The sequence below is a fragment of the Bos indicus x Bos taurus genome, chromosome 8 (genome assembly GCF_003369695.1).
Source record: "Bos indicus x Bos taurus breed Angus x Brahman F1 hybrid chromosome 8, Bos_hybrid_MaternalHap_v2.0, whole genome shotgun sequence".
NCBI lineage: Eukaryota > Metazoa > Chordata > Mammalia > Artiodactyla > Bovidae > Bos > Bos indicus x Bos taurus.
Window position 1 is genome coordinate 43,707,070 of NC_040083.1, and position 16,778 is coordinate 43,723,847.

General features: G+C 39.6%; 1 protein-coding gene across 4 annotated transcripts in view; it reads right to left on the minus strand.

Moving 5' to 3' along the window:
- The window catches only part of KANK1 (KN motif and ankyrin repeat domains 1), a 218,070-nt gene that overhangs the window by 139,254 nt on the left and 62,038 nt on the right, over positions 1–16,778 (minus strand). For 3 of the 4 annotated variants that reach the window (XM_027549397.1, XM_027549392.1, XM_027549393.1), the window contains exon 2: positions 1,713–1,838. The gene's annotated coding sequence lies outside the window, so the exon portion shown is untranslated. Of the gene's footprint in view, positions 1–1,712; positions 1,839–12,853; positions 13,066–16,778 lie in introns of those variants that run through there. The other variant, XM_027549394.1, reaches the window with a different exon arrangement.

Consider the following 16,778-nt stretch of genomic DNA (forward strand, 5'->3'; position numbering starts at 1 on the left):
ATCCATGTCTGCCTTCCTCAGAATAGAGTTGCACATCTGCAGGTTCAATTAGCTACAGATCATACAGTACTGTAGTATTTACTACTGAAAAATCTGTGCACCCATGCAGTTCGAACCCATGTAGTTCAAGGGTCAACTGCATATAATCTATGGTTTTTTAGTTACATGAGCATGGACTTTTGGAAGATAACAGCAGTAGTCAACAATTACTGAGCTCAAACCAGGAGTCATGCACTTGTTCTAAAATTGCTGATCAATTGTTCAGTTGTGTCTGCCTCTTTGCAACCCCAAGCACCACCCCAGGACAAGGCTTTATTATTATTTCCACTTTTTGATGGGGAAACTGAGGCAGAGCAATACTGCCATGATTTGAACCCAGGCATCTAGCTCTAGAGTCCATGCTTTTATACACTGTCCTGCAATGCCTTTAATGACTAAGTGAGGTCTACAGTGGAGGGAGAGAAACCAGTCAGGAGGCTAAGGCTCGAAAGGATTAGAGACAAGAAGATGGACCTCACCTGCACTCTTTTAAAAAGGCAAATGAAATTATTCATTTGCCAACTACCTATGTTGTTGAGGACTTAGGGTCATCAGGTACTTCCATATTCTGCTGGTGGGAATATAAACTCCCACAACCTTTTGAGAAGGCAACTAGCAGAATGCATCAAACACCTGAGGGATTCCTTCCCACACCGTGGGCTGACTCAGCAATGCCACTTCCAGCAATCCGCCCTAGACAGACAATCATGGACGTGCATAAGAGATGTTATTACAATGTTGTTTCTGAAACTGGGTAAAACAACTAAATGTCCAACAAAAGGAGATGAGGTAGAGAAACCATTATATACCAATATCAATGAACACCTTCTAATGTGAAATGATGCTGTAGAAAAGAAGGTAAAGCACATTGTCAAGGGAAAAAAGCATGTAAAAAAGCCTGTTGGTATGGGCTTTGGCATCTGACTGGTTCAAGTTCTGAGTAGGTTCACCAGTTTTCTGAACATGGCAAATTATTTAATTTTTCTGAGCCTCAACTTTCTCGTGTACAGATGGGGATAAGAAAAGCACCAACCTCACAGGGTTGTGAGAATTAATAAAGTAATGTATATAAAGTGGTTGGTACAGAGCCTGCTATGGAGTAAGCCTGTGATAAATGTTTCTCATTTGCAAAAATATCAAAAGTTAACACATATGACACACACACCCCATTATAAATATTTGTAAAAACAAGTATTATAAATAATGTAGTAAAGTTTTAACACTGGTTATCTCTGGAAGTAACAGATTTTTTTCTTTTAAGTTCTCTGTATTTTCTAAACTTTCTTTATTTGAACAAAGCCAGCAATATATTAACATTTAAGTATCTTCATTTTTTCAAGTAGCCTTAACAATAAATATTCCTTTAAATCTATTAAGTTTCTCTAGTATAACCCAGTTTATGCATATTGTGTTTAAGGAAATGGGGTACTTTTATTGATTTAATCTGAAGAGTAATACATTTCCCCCTTTATTTTTCAAGCAGCTTGCTCATATTTCATTATATAAAAGTCTTTTCTGCACTCATATATTTTCATATTAAGAGCACCCTGAAGGGATTATTAGAGCATAAAAGCTAGAAGAAAAGAATAGATTAATGTCTCTTAAAAAGCAAAGTTAAAGAAGAAAAACATGACAACTTCATGATAGTTATATGGGAAAAAAGTATACCTTACCTTAAACATGTAAGGCCAGAAATTACTGCAATAAATATCTCAACTCCATGGACAATTTCTTAGTGTGGTCAAAAGATGGAAGTAATTCAATAGTTCAGCAGTCCATCCAGTACAGTGACAATCATCCTGAAAGAAAAAAAGAGTCTCATTGTGGGAAATGTGATGGAGCAATACTCCTTTCCAATAGGAGAGGGGAATCAATTACTAAAGACAGTTATGCGGTTTATTATGATTAAGGCATTTTCTGGTTGCAGGTGGAAGTGGCAGACCAGAAGTAAAAAAGCCTAGGATATCATCATACCTCCTTTCCTTTAGGAAGAAGCTAGTCACTAGCTCTTGGGTGTCTCACCATCAGTTCACTTCTACTTCATGTGCTTCTCTTCATGTATCCATCAATCTGTACATAAATCAGCTCACAAATACCATCACTTTTTATATTGGTATCTTTGTCATTTCAGAATCAGACTAGCCCATAAGAAATACATGGCCTTTCTCTGAAAATCAGCTCCACTGAGGACCTTCACTGCAAACCGCAGTTCCCCTGGATTAAAACTCTGGGACTGCTTTCATGTCATCCCCTCCATCACTGGCCATGCCAGTATCAGTCCACCCCCACTTTCCCTTCAATGTCCTACTGCTCTCTACTCTTTCACTCCTATGCCTGGTACCTCAATGGGAAAGAATCTTCCTGCCAAGACAGGAGATGCGGATTTGATCCCTGAGTCGGGATGATGCCCTGAAGAAGGAAATGGCAACCCACTCTAGTATTCTTGCCTGGGAAATCCCAAGGACAGAGGACCCTGGCGGGCTACAGTCCATGGGATCACAAAAGATTTGGATATGACTGAGTGTGACTAAACAACAATAAAACATGCCTCCACTAATACCAAATTCTTTGGCACCCCAACCTGTTTACAACAGCAGCCTCTAACCTGGCCTCTCTCTGCAGATCACTACCTATCCAGCTGCTTTCATTCCATTACTTGGGTAACCTTGGATAGTCCCCTATCTTCTGGGTCTCAGTTTTCCTGAGTGTAAAATCAGGAACTGATTTCAACATTCTCCATCCTCATTGTGCTTTGAAGTCAGACGTGTTCAATTCTGGCCTAAGTACTCTAAAAACTCAGACACACTGTATTTCCTCAGAGCTCATTTATTATATATAAGATGGGGATGATATCATCTACCTCTAAGGTTGCTGTAAGAATAAGAACTATGCGATCTTGCACCTGACATACAGCAGGTACAGCAAATATTAGTCACCCCACCCCACCTTACAGGATACCTCCAACTCTGAAGTTCTTTGTTCTTCTCATCTCCAAATCTAGCATTCTATTACATCCACATCTCTTATATCCACAGTCGTAATACATTTCTCTTCCATTAAATGTAAACTCCTTTGCTGGCTTTCAGGTTCCTTCATAATCTGGCTCTACTTTATCTTATCATCCTCCAGCTTCCAACAAACACCTTCTGTCCTAGGCAGGTAAGTCTTGTTATGTTTCAAAGAACACGTACTCCTATGCCCTGCTTTCGCAACTATCATCCCCCACACAGGACACAGCTTTTCTTATTCCCTCTGTGAAGCCCATCTCAGGTTCACAGACTCAGAGATCCCACCTTCCAGATAATTTAACCCTCACAGTTTTTCAGTGGAACTGGCCATTGTTTTGAGTTTATTGAGCTTAGCTCTCCAACTGGAAAGTGACTATTTTGATTTTTTAAACTTGTTTTTCATTTTGGCATGGACTACATCAAAGCTTTTACAAATATGGTGTTTTTTTGTTTTTTTTTTTTTTTGCATCATCTCTACAAATGCTCGTTGAAATTTATAAGCCTTTGTGCCTTGACCTAAGATTCTCTTATTAATTCCACTATTTTTGTTGTATGGAAGGAGCTTATTCCATCATCAGTAAGTAGACCATTCATAGGCAACCTGGGGTCTTTTCATAGAGCCAGAGATGACTTCTAAGTGTCTCCAGTGTGTGTAGATTTTTAGTCCAAGCAAACATATTCTAATTCCAAAAACCATTTTATAACCCAAACTCTTAGCAGCAGCAGGAATGACTCACAGTGAGGAAAGACTAGCTGCTAAACTTTTACCTCAAAAAAGATGAAGCCCTAGGAAAATGAAGCTTCTAAGGAGAACTAGAAGACACAGTAAAGGTTCAAGGGAGATGGAGGAAGATAAGCCAATGAAAAAGACAGAATGGTTACAGAGGCAGGAGAATAACTGTTACAGAGGCAGAGAGGTACATCAGCCCAAAGAAAGACAAGTGACCTCAAATGCTGTGTATGGAGACCAACAAGATGTCCCTGGATAGAACAATTACTAGGGAGGTCACTGGGCACCCCTGAGGACAGTTTTCAATAGGGCTGGTCCAGGATGTAGACGGAAAAGGATTGAGAAGAAGCTGGGCGAGCAAATGGAAACAAGGAGAGACTTTCCTGTCAAGAATTGTGGTTATCGAGCCAAAGGGGTTATGCTGGTCATTTTCTACCCTGAAGTTTACTTAACAGTCTGATAAAAACGCTCATTCTTATTTCCTTGCTCTATGCCTTTCCATATACACAGAGGTTGGCTACTGAAAATAATTTAATGCAAATCCTTCCAGACTCTCTCTCCTGACACCACTCTTGTGTGCCTGATTGTGATTCTCTAAGAAACCTTAGAGAACCATTCAACAGCTATATGCTATCAAGTCTGAATGTCTAAATTTTATTTTCCTGCTCGAGATAAATGATAGTTATTCATTTAACAAAGAAAAGGCAATGTATCAGATACACTGAAATGTATCAGATCAACACAGCAAAAGTCCAGATTCAAGTCAGATATCATATGACTTACCTTTGGGTAACCTACATAATATATGCTAACTTGTCAAAAAGATAACTTTAAATATTTCTTTCTTTAAGGGTCTTTACCAAAAGTTTATAAAAATCAAATATGAATAACAAAGAAAATTTAAGCACAATTAGCATTTTTTACTCTCTTTCTATTTTGATATGATGATTTCACATTTATAAACAAATAAATGTGTAAGCATATTAAATTTTTATTAAAAGTGAATTCTAGGCATTATTTTGTAACCTGCTTTTCCCATTTATTTTTATATTGATGGAAGTGTTGTCACTTATTAGCCTCTTATGCCTTCAGTTTTAATGACTGTACAATCATCAATTTTAATAAACCTCTCTGAAGCATTTAAGTCACTTTCAATTTTTAAATATGTAGATAATACTAAGATGGATATCCTCAAACACACCACTAAGTACTTGCTAGGGAGAAAGTCATGGGTCAAACATATGAAAAAATATGCATTTGATATTATTGATAGCTTGTCCTATAGACTGTTTCATTCAATATGTGTTTGAGTGGCATATGCCGCTGCTGCTGCTGCTGCTAAGTCGCTTCAGTCATGTCCAACTCTGTGCGACCCCAAAGACAGCAGCCCACCAGGCTCCCCCGTCCCTGGGATTCTCCAGGCAAGAACACTGGAGTGGGTTGCCATTTCCTTCTCCAATGCATGAAAGTGAAAAGTGAAAGTGAAGTCGCTCAGTCATGTCCGACTCTTAGTGACCCCATGGACTGTAGCCCACCAGGCTCCTCTGTGCATGGGATTTTCCAGGCAAGAGAATTGGAGTGGGGTGCCACTGCCCTCTCCGGAGTGGTATACTGAGTAGCATATAAGTGGTATACTTCTCTACACTCCTTCTAAACATGGGTAGTATTAATTCTTAAATTATCCTATCTTACAGATTCTATAAGTTCCCTATTATTAACATATCTCTGAGGTTGAACATTTTTTACTTTTTTGCACTTCTTGTATATGTCCTTTGTTCTTCTGCTACAGTGTCCCCCTTATTTACTTGTATCATCTCTTCATCTATGAAGGATATTATTAGCTTGGTACTTTAATAATACAGAGAACATGGTATACTAATTGGGAACCTTTGGGTATCGGAAACAAAACCAATTCCAGTCTCTTTGAACCAGAAAGGATTTCTATCACAGGATACAGAGGTGTTCTTATAGGAGGATGAACTTTGATATAAGTATTGCAAATAGTTTCAGTTTTTAACTTTATCTCTAAAATGGTCCACCAGTTCACTGGTCTACTTCAAGAATTAAAGAAAATGCAAGTAAAGTCATGAATGTAAGCAATTATTGTTAAAACAAATATAAACTCAAAAAATGCTATTTCTTACCAAACCCTTACTAAGGTGCCTTATTCTTTTGATTCTTACAATGAGCCCATTAGGCAAGTGTTATCATTCCTCTCTTACAGATGAGCTGAATTAAGCATGTATAGTTAGTAAAGTTATAATCAGATATTTATTTAACAAACGAGCTTTGCACTGATGCTAAAAAAAAAAAAAGAGTTGATAACAGAATTATTCTCAGCTGTATTTTTAATAACATTTCTTAAAAGTCATCTCAGGAACTACTCCGGCCCCTATACCAACAGTAAACCAGGTTACTAATTTCTGCAGCATCTATTCTTTTAAATTTCACATTAGTAACCTCTCTTCTCCTTCCTCTATGATGTGTCTTTACTAATAAGTGCTATTCTGGCAACAAAATAAACAATTCTGTTTAGGAACTAAGGCCACTTCTTTAGTTACTACCAACTGAACCCCGTGACACACACTTTACTTTCTAACATTCCAAAGGCTCTTAAAGGTGCTTCAGTTGCTTATACGCTAGTGATGTCTGCAGTAACAGCACACACCTGAACCTATGCTTTTGTCAGGGTGGAAGCAGCACTGTGCTGTATAAATATTTTATGGACAGCTTGTACTGAAATTCTAGATGAGGAGGCATTCACAGATTCTATGTAATATGCTGATTGCTCAAGACCACACATTTTTTATTAATGCTTTGTGCAAGCTTTGCCATTTTCTATGGCATTCCCCTTGATTTAATCTTAAGTATATCCTTCCAAAATATTTTTATTTTTTAATGCATTAGTTGTGCTGTGGCCAAAGCAGTGTCTAAAATAATGGCAAAAGGAAAGCATATGATCACTGAAATTGGATGCACTCAGAATTAGTCTAGTCGCTGAGAACTCTGAGGGCAAAAGTACATATATGTGAGCCAGGGAGACAAGTTTCTCTGAAGGAATATTAACAGAACTAAATTATCCACTGCCAGAAAAGGGACTCTTTCCCCCACCCTTTTATAAACTCACTAAAGATTTATAGAAATGCTTACTAATTTGAAGGCTATTCTGGCCTTCCCAGGTGGCACTAGTGGTAGAGAATCTGCCTGCCAATGCAAGACAAGAGACTCAGTTTCAACCCCTGGGTTGGGAAGATGCCCTGAAGGAGGGCATGGCCACCTACTCCAGTGCTCCTGCCTGGAGGACCCTGTGGACAGAGAAGCCTGGCAGGCTACAATCCATAGGGTCACACAGAGTTGGACAGGACTGAAGCGACTTGGCACTGGGCTTCCCAGGTGGCGCAGTGGTAAAGAATCTGCCTGCCAACGCAGAAGACACAAGAGACATGGGTTCAATCCCTGGGTCAGGGTGATCCCCTAGAGAAGGAAATGGCAACCCACTCCAGTATTCTTGCCTGGAAAATTTCATGGACAAAGGAGCCTGGCAGGCTACAGTCCATGGGGTGACAAAGAGTTGGACGGAATTGACCACACACACGTGCACACCTCTAGAATACACAGGTTTACAAAATATGGTTTTGGAAACATTCAAGCAACAACAAATGCCTACAACTCCTGCCATTTAGGGGCAGGTACAGCACCCATACGTTAGCAAGCATGAGGAGAGTGGGGCTATGCCCACAGGTGACTCTCCTGAGTGACTGCAGAGGAGGCAGAGCCACCACCTGCCTTCCGCAGCCAGCACCTGGATAGTTATTGCCTCTAGGGCATGAGGCGTCCTCAATGTTTTTCTCTCCGATCTCTCCTCATTCACATGAGGAGGGGGCTCTGGCTTTCCCGCTTCAGGGAGGCTGTGGTTGGGCTTCCTTAAGGAAAAAAGGGTTTGAGAAGAGAGAAACACCACCACCACCACCATCTTCCTTCATATTAAGAGGAGATTCTTGGAGGAGAATGACTGTGGGACTCAGATCAGCAGAAGATCATACCTATTCCCTTGCAGCATCCTCAGATGTGCCAGAGCCCCCAAAGCCTGACCAGATACTGACTGAGCTTAGTCTCCCAGCTGTGACAAAGCATTCTCCCCAGCCTCAAACATGGCCAAGAAGCAGCGGGGACCAGTATCAATAGATGACCCAGGCTGCTTTCCTGACCTCATGAATTATAGTAAGAATCTGGAACCTTGGCACAACCCTGGGAGAGTGGTGTAGGAAAGAGATAAAAGTCTAATGAAGGTTACTTTCCTGCTACCTTAAGGGAGCAGAAGCTTACAGTCAAAACTAAATGGATTCAGGAAAATGCACTATTTCTTGCACTCTTAAGTATGTGGACTAAGAGTGATTTCCAATTCAAATTAACAACTGAGTGAGGATATGAGGAAGAAGGGTTAAGATCTAGTAACCTACATGTTTTTCTGATAATATTAGTTTAACTTCGTTGGCTTTCACCAGTGGATCAGAATGTTATTCAGAATAAAGAATGCTTTTAGAGATTCGTGTGGTTTTTGCTTTATGCAGGCATTCCACCAAGAACATCTGGCCTCGCTCAACACCCCTGCTGTTTAAAGGGTCTGCACTAACAGAGATAGGGGGCTCCAGAGGCATCTGCTGCTGATAGCCATGAGGCCTCATGGAGTGTAGTCACTTTGGAAAATTCGCTGCAATTCATGATCCTGATTCACAGTCTGGCCCAAGGTTTTTTAGGTTCAATATCCAGATTTTCTTGGAGCCAAAGATAATTACTCCCCCAGAGCGGGGTTAATGAATAAACCCACAGCAATATGTTAATGGTATGTGTGTGGGGGAATGCTTTTGTCCCCTCTATGCAAACTACTCCCTTCTGTGGAATGTTCTGAGCCAGCCACAGGGTCAGAGGTGGGCCTCCCATGTCCTCTCCCAGTGCACACACACGTCACCAGCCATGGATCATTGGACCACTTAAAGACATCAGACCCAGGCTGGGCCAAACTGTTCTCCTCTGGGGCTTGGAAACGGGGGCTGAGGAGCTGCCAGCCAGGCTCTGGAGGCAGGTGGATCTGTGAACAGCACCACAGACAGAGCCGGTCTGTAGCAGAAAGGTGAAGATAAAGCTGAGGGCAATAGAGCCAACATAGTCTTTGAAATTCCTTGTGCTTTCCTGTTTTTTGATTCCAGCTTGTCTCTAAGGATCCTGGATTCTTTGGAGTACTTCTGTATCCTGATAAAGTGCTTCCTAAATCAGTTTTACTCCTTGTAGTCGAAGATTCCCAACTGAATACCAATCTTCCCCTGATACCAGGTTATTAAGCCGACAATGGGGTGTGCTGGGTGAGCACTGAATCAGACCAGAGGGAAGTAGACCCAGGGTGGGGTGGGGAGTGGAGGGGAGTGACGGCAGAGTACAGTCCAGGCCCTCAACTAGAAACACCTCCCCACTGACTAGATCTCTCATCCCTCCATTTCAGTGTTTCCCCTCTGCCACATTGTGCCTCACTGAATTTTTCCAGGGTTGCAGGCTTAATACTTGAATACATTAAAAAAATACATATTCAAACCTATATATGATCAATTTTTCCTATTTTCAGCAGCAGACATTTTATTAAATCAAGATGTAACAGTAAAACTCTAAGAGTTATGAGTGTGCTCTGCTCTCAGGGTCCACCCTTTGCACAGGCTTGATATCTTAAAGATGAAATTTTTAGCATAGCTTGGGTCAACATTTCAAATAAAATTAAATATTATATACATAGGTGAGAGAAAACAGTTGTCAGAATATTATGTTTTCTGACAGAGAACTGGTAGGGTCTGGAGTAATTTCTCCCATAAACATCTTAAGTACAGCTTCTTGAAATGATAAAGAATAGTTCTGTTTGGCAATGATCATTTTATTTTCAATTGTCATCCTTGATTTCTCCTTAAGAACTTGCATCGATGTTATGACAATGTATAAATCTAGCTGCTTATACATGTATTTTTACATTAACAATGATGCAAACTGTGATACAATCTGGGGGAAAAATGAAATATATATAAAGTTTTAAGGGAGAAGGCAATGGCACCCCACTCCAGTACTCTTGCCTGGAAAATCCCATGGACGGAGGAGCCTGGTAGGCTGCAGTCCATGGGGTCGCTAAGAGTCGGTCGGACATGACTGAGCAACTTCACTTTCACTTTTCACTTTCATGCATTGGAGAAGGAAATGGCAACCCACTCCAGTGTTCTTGCCTGGAGAATCCCAGGGACGGGCTGCCGTCTCTGGGGTCGCACAGAGTCGGACACGACTGAAGCGACTTAGCAGCAGCAGCAGTAGCATAAAGTTTAAAAAATACTGTATGTAGAGGGCTTAAGAAAAAAGCTTTGCTCTTTTAAGATTAATCAATCAGAAATGAAATATCTAACTGCTATTCATGTAAATTATATTGGTAATATACATAATTTTGTTACCCTCCATTGCTTGGCAAAAGCAAAAAAAGAAAAAAACATGCATAGGGAATAAGGATCACTCAGTCATCCAAAGCAACTTCCTTACTTGGCATCTATATTTATGAAGTAGGAAGAGTATTTCCACTTAAAGCAAAGAAAGCAAAAGTGTGATGGCCTTTTGTTGTTTGTTGGTTTTTATGATCAGATCAGAAAGTGAGCGCCTCTCTGATGGGATAACCACCTGGCTCAATTTTGCCCTTTAAACCATAAGCCCCAGGATGGAAAGCTCTATACCATCCAGTATTTCTCTCTCTTTCAGTTTTCCGTGAAGGAAGGGAACACATCTGTGGGTGACCTGGGGATGTGGTGGCAGGAAGGCCCCCTTGCTGGACTCTGCACAAGGGAAGGGTGTGTAAGCAGGCAGTCATCAGCAGTCTGCTCTTAGATGCTCTGAAGGATGCCACATTACCTTCAGTGTGCCCTTATCCCCAAACTTCAAATGTGAATCATCTTTACTACCCCAGAAAATTGTAACAGAAGGTACCATTTTAAAAAACCAAACACCTACTCCTCTTGCCCCAAACCAGGAGTTCTCAAATGTTAGCATAAACAGCAATCACTTGGGGATTATTAAAGTACAGGTTGCTAGCCCCACCTTCAGAGTTTCTGATTCAGTAGGTCTGGGGCAGGAGGATGGTTGCTGCTGCTGAGATGGGGAAAGGTGACAATTTGAGAACAACTGCCTTCACCAAATCGAAGTCTGTTGGGCAGGGACACAAACTCTTCAGGAGATGACACAATCATGCACAGTATCAACAGTTGTTTACCAAGTTCCTTACCTTAGGTTAAGGGAACATAATGCTTTATAAGAAAAACAAAGTCCTTCCTCCCCTCCTCCCAACATGCCTGAAGTAAAACTGCTGTCCCAGGAAGAAGCACCAAGTTCAGAAAGAAGCTTTCTACTTCTTGAACACAAATGGCATGCTCTGTGAGCCAATGCACAGCTCCTCAAATGAAAGGGATTATCAACTCTCAGCTATCATCAAAGAATCAAAGCAAATAGCTGAGACTGAGATTACAACTAAAAGATAAGTACCAATGAGGTAGGAGGAACGTACTAATGGCACACACATGACTGGGTAAGGACTGAATGTAGGAGATCTCGTGGAAAGCCCCTTTAGTGCATGGCATAGCAGAGGCAACCCAGGTATTTGTTCCTCTTCCACCTCCTTACTACCCTCTCTGCAGCTTGCAAAGACAGGTTCTGAAAGGCTGCCAAGGTCATCTATTCTGGAGCCTCCAGGGAGGCTGCCCCACTGCTTCCTACCTGAGGTGCATCACCTCAGCAACCCCAAGTGTTTAAACTACATAAACAATTATGGAAAGACTGTATCAAGCCAGTGGTTCTCAAAGTTCAGAGTGCATCACAAGTATGAGGACGGCCTTTAAAAAGCACAAAATGCAGGAGTCCCACTCTTGAGATTAATTCAGTAGGTCTGGGGTAAACCCTAAAACAAGCTCTCAGATGATGTGAACGATGCTGGTTCAAGATCACACTATGAGAATCATTTGTTAAACTTAGTCCTTGCTTACATAAAACAGAAGTCTTTCCTTACACAAATGACTGAGAATATGGATGATGTCATCATGTGACTTATTTCAGGCAAGTACTGTACTACCTTGTGATTTAACTCTCCATATGTAGATTGGAGAAGGCGATGGCACCCCACTCCAGTACTCTTGCCAGGAAAATCCCATGGACGGAGGAGCCCGGTGGGCTGCAGTCCATGGGGTCGCTAAGAGTCGGACACAACAGAGCGACTTCACTTTCCCTTTTCACTTTCATGCATTGGAGAAGGAAATGGCAACCCACTCCAGTGTTCTTGCCTGGAGAATCCCAGGGACGAAGGAGCCTGGTGGGCTGCCGTTCATGGGGTCACACAGAGTCGGACACGACTGAAGTGACTTAGCAGCATGTAGATTGAGATTACCCTCTCCATAATATTGTAAATCTGATGGAAAGTTTTTACTGAATAATTTTAAGGATGTTACCAAGTATCCACTGTTTTTTTTTTTAATAATACTTTTGACTGTTTTAACTGAAATCATTTGTAACATTTAAGACAAGTATCTGATACCCCTCAATCACCAGAAAAGATGGGAGACCTCTTTATCCTTGAAAAAAGATAAAGCCTAGCAAATATAAGCCTTTCTCAAACTTCAGAATACTCTGAGAAGATAATTTTGATTCTTCCTTATGAAAAAAAGAAACACTCAATCAGGTTCCACAGGGTTCAAATTTCTTAAATATATATATGCTTTAAAAAGAGAGGATATGTTTAATAAAGCACTAAAAAATATAAAGGCTTCCTCCAATTGAGAACAGGATGGTACAGGTGTTCATTTCAACCTGGTGGTCCACTGTTTCAAGTTGAAACATATAAGTGCAGGCCATCAATCTTGGGAAGAAGAAGCAAGAATCAAGGCCCATTTCCCCAGAGTGACCCAGTCAACTAGGTCAGGCAGTAGAGTATGCCAAGGAAATGTTCTCAAACTTCATTAATTACTAGAGCCCAGGCTCCGGTATTTCAGCACAGACAGCTGGTGCCCTGCCCACTCACCCTCCTTATGCTCCTTAGCTTTTATGGAATGTTACAGATAGAGAACTCCTGTCTTCTTTCCCAGGAGAGGAGTGGGTCTGCGGTGGGCCTTTCAAATATTTGCAGTCACAGGGCCAAGGCGAGATGCTGCTAGTGATGCATCAGTGATTCCTTCTTCTGTAGGATAAGATGACTCCTTTCACTATGAAGACAGACCTAGGTTACCTTGGCAAACATCCTGGAAGCACAGAGCAGAAGTGGATGGGCAGAGCCCCATTAATCTCCCTGTCTGACCCCTATCAGTAACTCCTAGCTTTCTACTCTGAGCCTCTAATTATAGCTAACTGAACTGATAAAAATAAGAAGTGTGTTGTTCCTCTAAAGTCAACATTAACCTATAAACATATAACAGATAAAATTTAATATAAACATAATAGTTGACATTTTTTTAATATTAGACTGTTTAATAGTCTAAGTGTGTACATATTGCCATTACCTTGTAATGTAACAAGATGGACTTTCTCCCATCCATCACACTGATTACAAGGAGGTAATTCTTCACCTTTTCATTCAGAACTTGTAAAAGTAAACAACTATCAATTTAAGGGTGAGGGCTGAGTTAGAGAACACTGTTAATTATTTTGACATTTTCTTTAAAAATAAAAGCAAAATGATGCTTTTTACTTCCCCGGTGGTCCAGGGGCTGAGAATCCCTGCCAATGCAGGGGAAGCGGGTTCAATCCCTGGTCTGGGAAGATCCCACATGCTGTGGGGCAGCTAAGCCTATGAACCACAACTACGGGGCCTGTGCTCTGCAACAAGAGAAGTCACAGTGAGAAGTCCGCACACCACAACCAGAGAGTAGCCCCCACTCGCGGCAACTAGAGAAGGCCTGCGTGTGGCTACCAAGACCCAGTGTAATCAAAAATAATAAACTAAAATTAAAAAAACAATGCCTTTGACTTCTGTAATCCCTTCTACCCTCACTACCTTTCTTTTCCCACTGATAATGACTTCTGTTATTTCTGACATAAAGAAAAAAAAAATCCCAATTTCTATTTATTAGATAAATGTAGAGACTGACCAATTACAGCAGCAGCACGTCAACATCATGAATCCTGAAAGTCAGACTCTCTTCAACCCAGCCAGTAATTAAAATTAGCTCAAATATTTTTCTGCAAACATCCTGAAAAGTAAAGCTAGGTTCCTGCTAAACCTAATCTCTACTGTATTAGGTCATATATTATGGCAATGTTTGATAAGACTGCAAAGTATGAAAAAGTAATTCAGGAAGAAATCTGCTGTTTGTTTTAGCTCAGCAAGAAATCACCCTGTTCCAGCCCAAGGAAATCATATTTCAGAAATTTTCTCAAGACAGAAAGATGTATCATTCTCCCAGAAATAGCCACTGTTGTCTGATCACTTAAAATGATGCAAAGAATGCACTGGCATATAAAAAATTCCTGCTTGACATATATGCTCTTTAAAAAAGTATATGGATAAACAACAAGCTCCTACTGTGCAGCACATGGTACTATTAATATATTCAATATCTTGTGATAAACCATCATGGAAAAGAATGTATATGGATAACAGTCACTTTACTATATAGCAGAAATCAACACAACATTGTAAATCAACTATACTTCAATAAAATTTTTAAAAGCATAAATGTTTTTAATCACTGTTTTTTTTTTTTTTTTTTTTTACCATTACAAGCTAAAGGTATATATCAGAAAATGGAAGGAAAACATTGACTTTCCAGTTCCAACCTGTTTTAAATGGAAATACATGAATAAAGGAAAATGTCTATTTCCTGGGTGGAATAGCAGACACATATACCCAACTACAACAATCCCAAATTCTTTTGCACACAGAACCAAAAAGAAAATGGGAGGAATAGCACTTGGTGAATTTAGGACTTAATTTTATGAGACAGGAAGCTGATGAACAAAATCTGAATCTTTACCAAATACTTATTTAAGCATTTTCCTATGAAATTTTCCATATTTCTTTGCATTGACTTTCAAACAAAATTAGTTGCACTTAATTAATCTCTATGTGTCTAAGCTTCTCAGCTAAGACTATGCTTCAATAGCATTTAAGCATCCATTAAAAAATGGAATTGTGATTTCTCCATTTTCATTTCTAATTTTATTGATTTGATTCTTCTCCCTTGCTAACGGTTTGTCTATTTTATTTATCTTCTCAAAGAACAAGCATTTAGTTTTGTTGATTTTTGCTATAATCTCCTTTTTTTCTTTTTCATTTATTTCTGCTCTGATTTTATTTCTTTCCTTCCTTCCTTCTAATTTTGGGGTTCTTTCTTCTTTTTCTACTTGCTTTAGGTGTAAAGTTAGATTGTTTATTTGATGTTTCTCTTGTTTCTTGAGGTAGGCTTGTATTGCTATGAACCTCCCTCTTAGCACAGCTTTTACTGAATCCCACAGGTTTTGGGTTGTTGTGTTTTCATTTTCATTTGTTTCTAAGCATATTTTTATTTCCTGTTGATTCCTTCCATGATTTGTTGGTTATTCAGAAGCGTTTTGTTTAGCCTCCATACATTTGTATTTTCAATAGTTTTTTTTCCTGTAGGTGACATCTAATCTTACCACACCATGATCAGAAAAGATACTTGAAATTATTTCAATTTTTAAAAATTTACCAAGGCTAGATTTATTGTCCAGGATATGAGCTATCCTGGAGAACGTTCTGTGTGCACTTGAGAAAAAGGTGAAATCCATTGTTTTGGGGTGAAATGCCTTATAGATATCAATTAGGTCTAACTGGTCCATTGTATCATTTAAAGCTGTGTTTCCTTGCTAATTTTCTGTTCGGTTGATCTAGCCATAGGTTTGAGTGGCTAATTCATGTCAATGTATGGCAAAAACCATCACAATATTTTAAAGTAATTAGCCTCCAATTAAAATAAATTAATTAAAAAAACAGAATTGTGTTAAGTCTCTAAGTGTAAATTTAAAGGATATAAGTGCCTGGAAACCAGAGCACATAACCTGGCCATTGTTTTCGTGCTAAAAATGTGTTCCTGTAATATTTTTTTTTTATTTAAAAGCAAAGCATAGCTATTTCCTTATTAATTTTTTTAAGCAACCTACTTTTCTTTAACTTGTGATCTTATTTGCTAAATCTTAAGCAATGCATTCCTGGCTAAGGCTTTTTATTTTATTATTATATTTCCCCAGTGTTCATAATTTTATTTTGAGGAGGGCTCCAACATTACAATAAATCCATTAACACCTGTTGCCAAAAGAAAACTAGGTAACTTCTGCATTGCCACAACCTCTAGCAATTGTCAACAATCCCTCCAGTGAAGCTTTTCTTTGGCTCTGGCATGTACACAGCTGTATCAAGTGTTGCTGTTTGCCTTGGTAACAATGCCTTTTCTTGTGGAGAAGACATATGACACCACCTTGTTACTCGAAATACCCACAGCAGAGTTGGTGCAGGATGGATGGAACACCACAGCTGGGTGGAAGGGATGTAGAACCACACATCTGGGTTAGGTCTACATCCAGACAGGCACTCACACACCACAACAGGAGTGTAAATTTTTCCATTTTGAAAAGAAATCAATTTGGCAAAATGCATCAAGTGTCTTTAGAGTGGTTCCAGTCATTTTATTTATACATATATATATATACACACTCACATATTAATAATTTCTGACCCATTCATTTTGCTTCTACTTATATATGCTAAGGGGACAATATTCAAGAAAATTCCTCAGATTTAGGCAAAAATATATTCACTGCTCCCCTACTGTAACAGTAAAAAGTCAGAAACTTTAATTATTGCTAAATTATTATGCAGACATTAAACATGTTTATGAAGTCTCGTGATTAATATAGGGCGTCTTAAATAACTATTAAATTCACATATATATATCCCTCAAACTTTCAAAATACAAATGTTCAAATACTTAGTA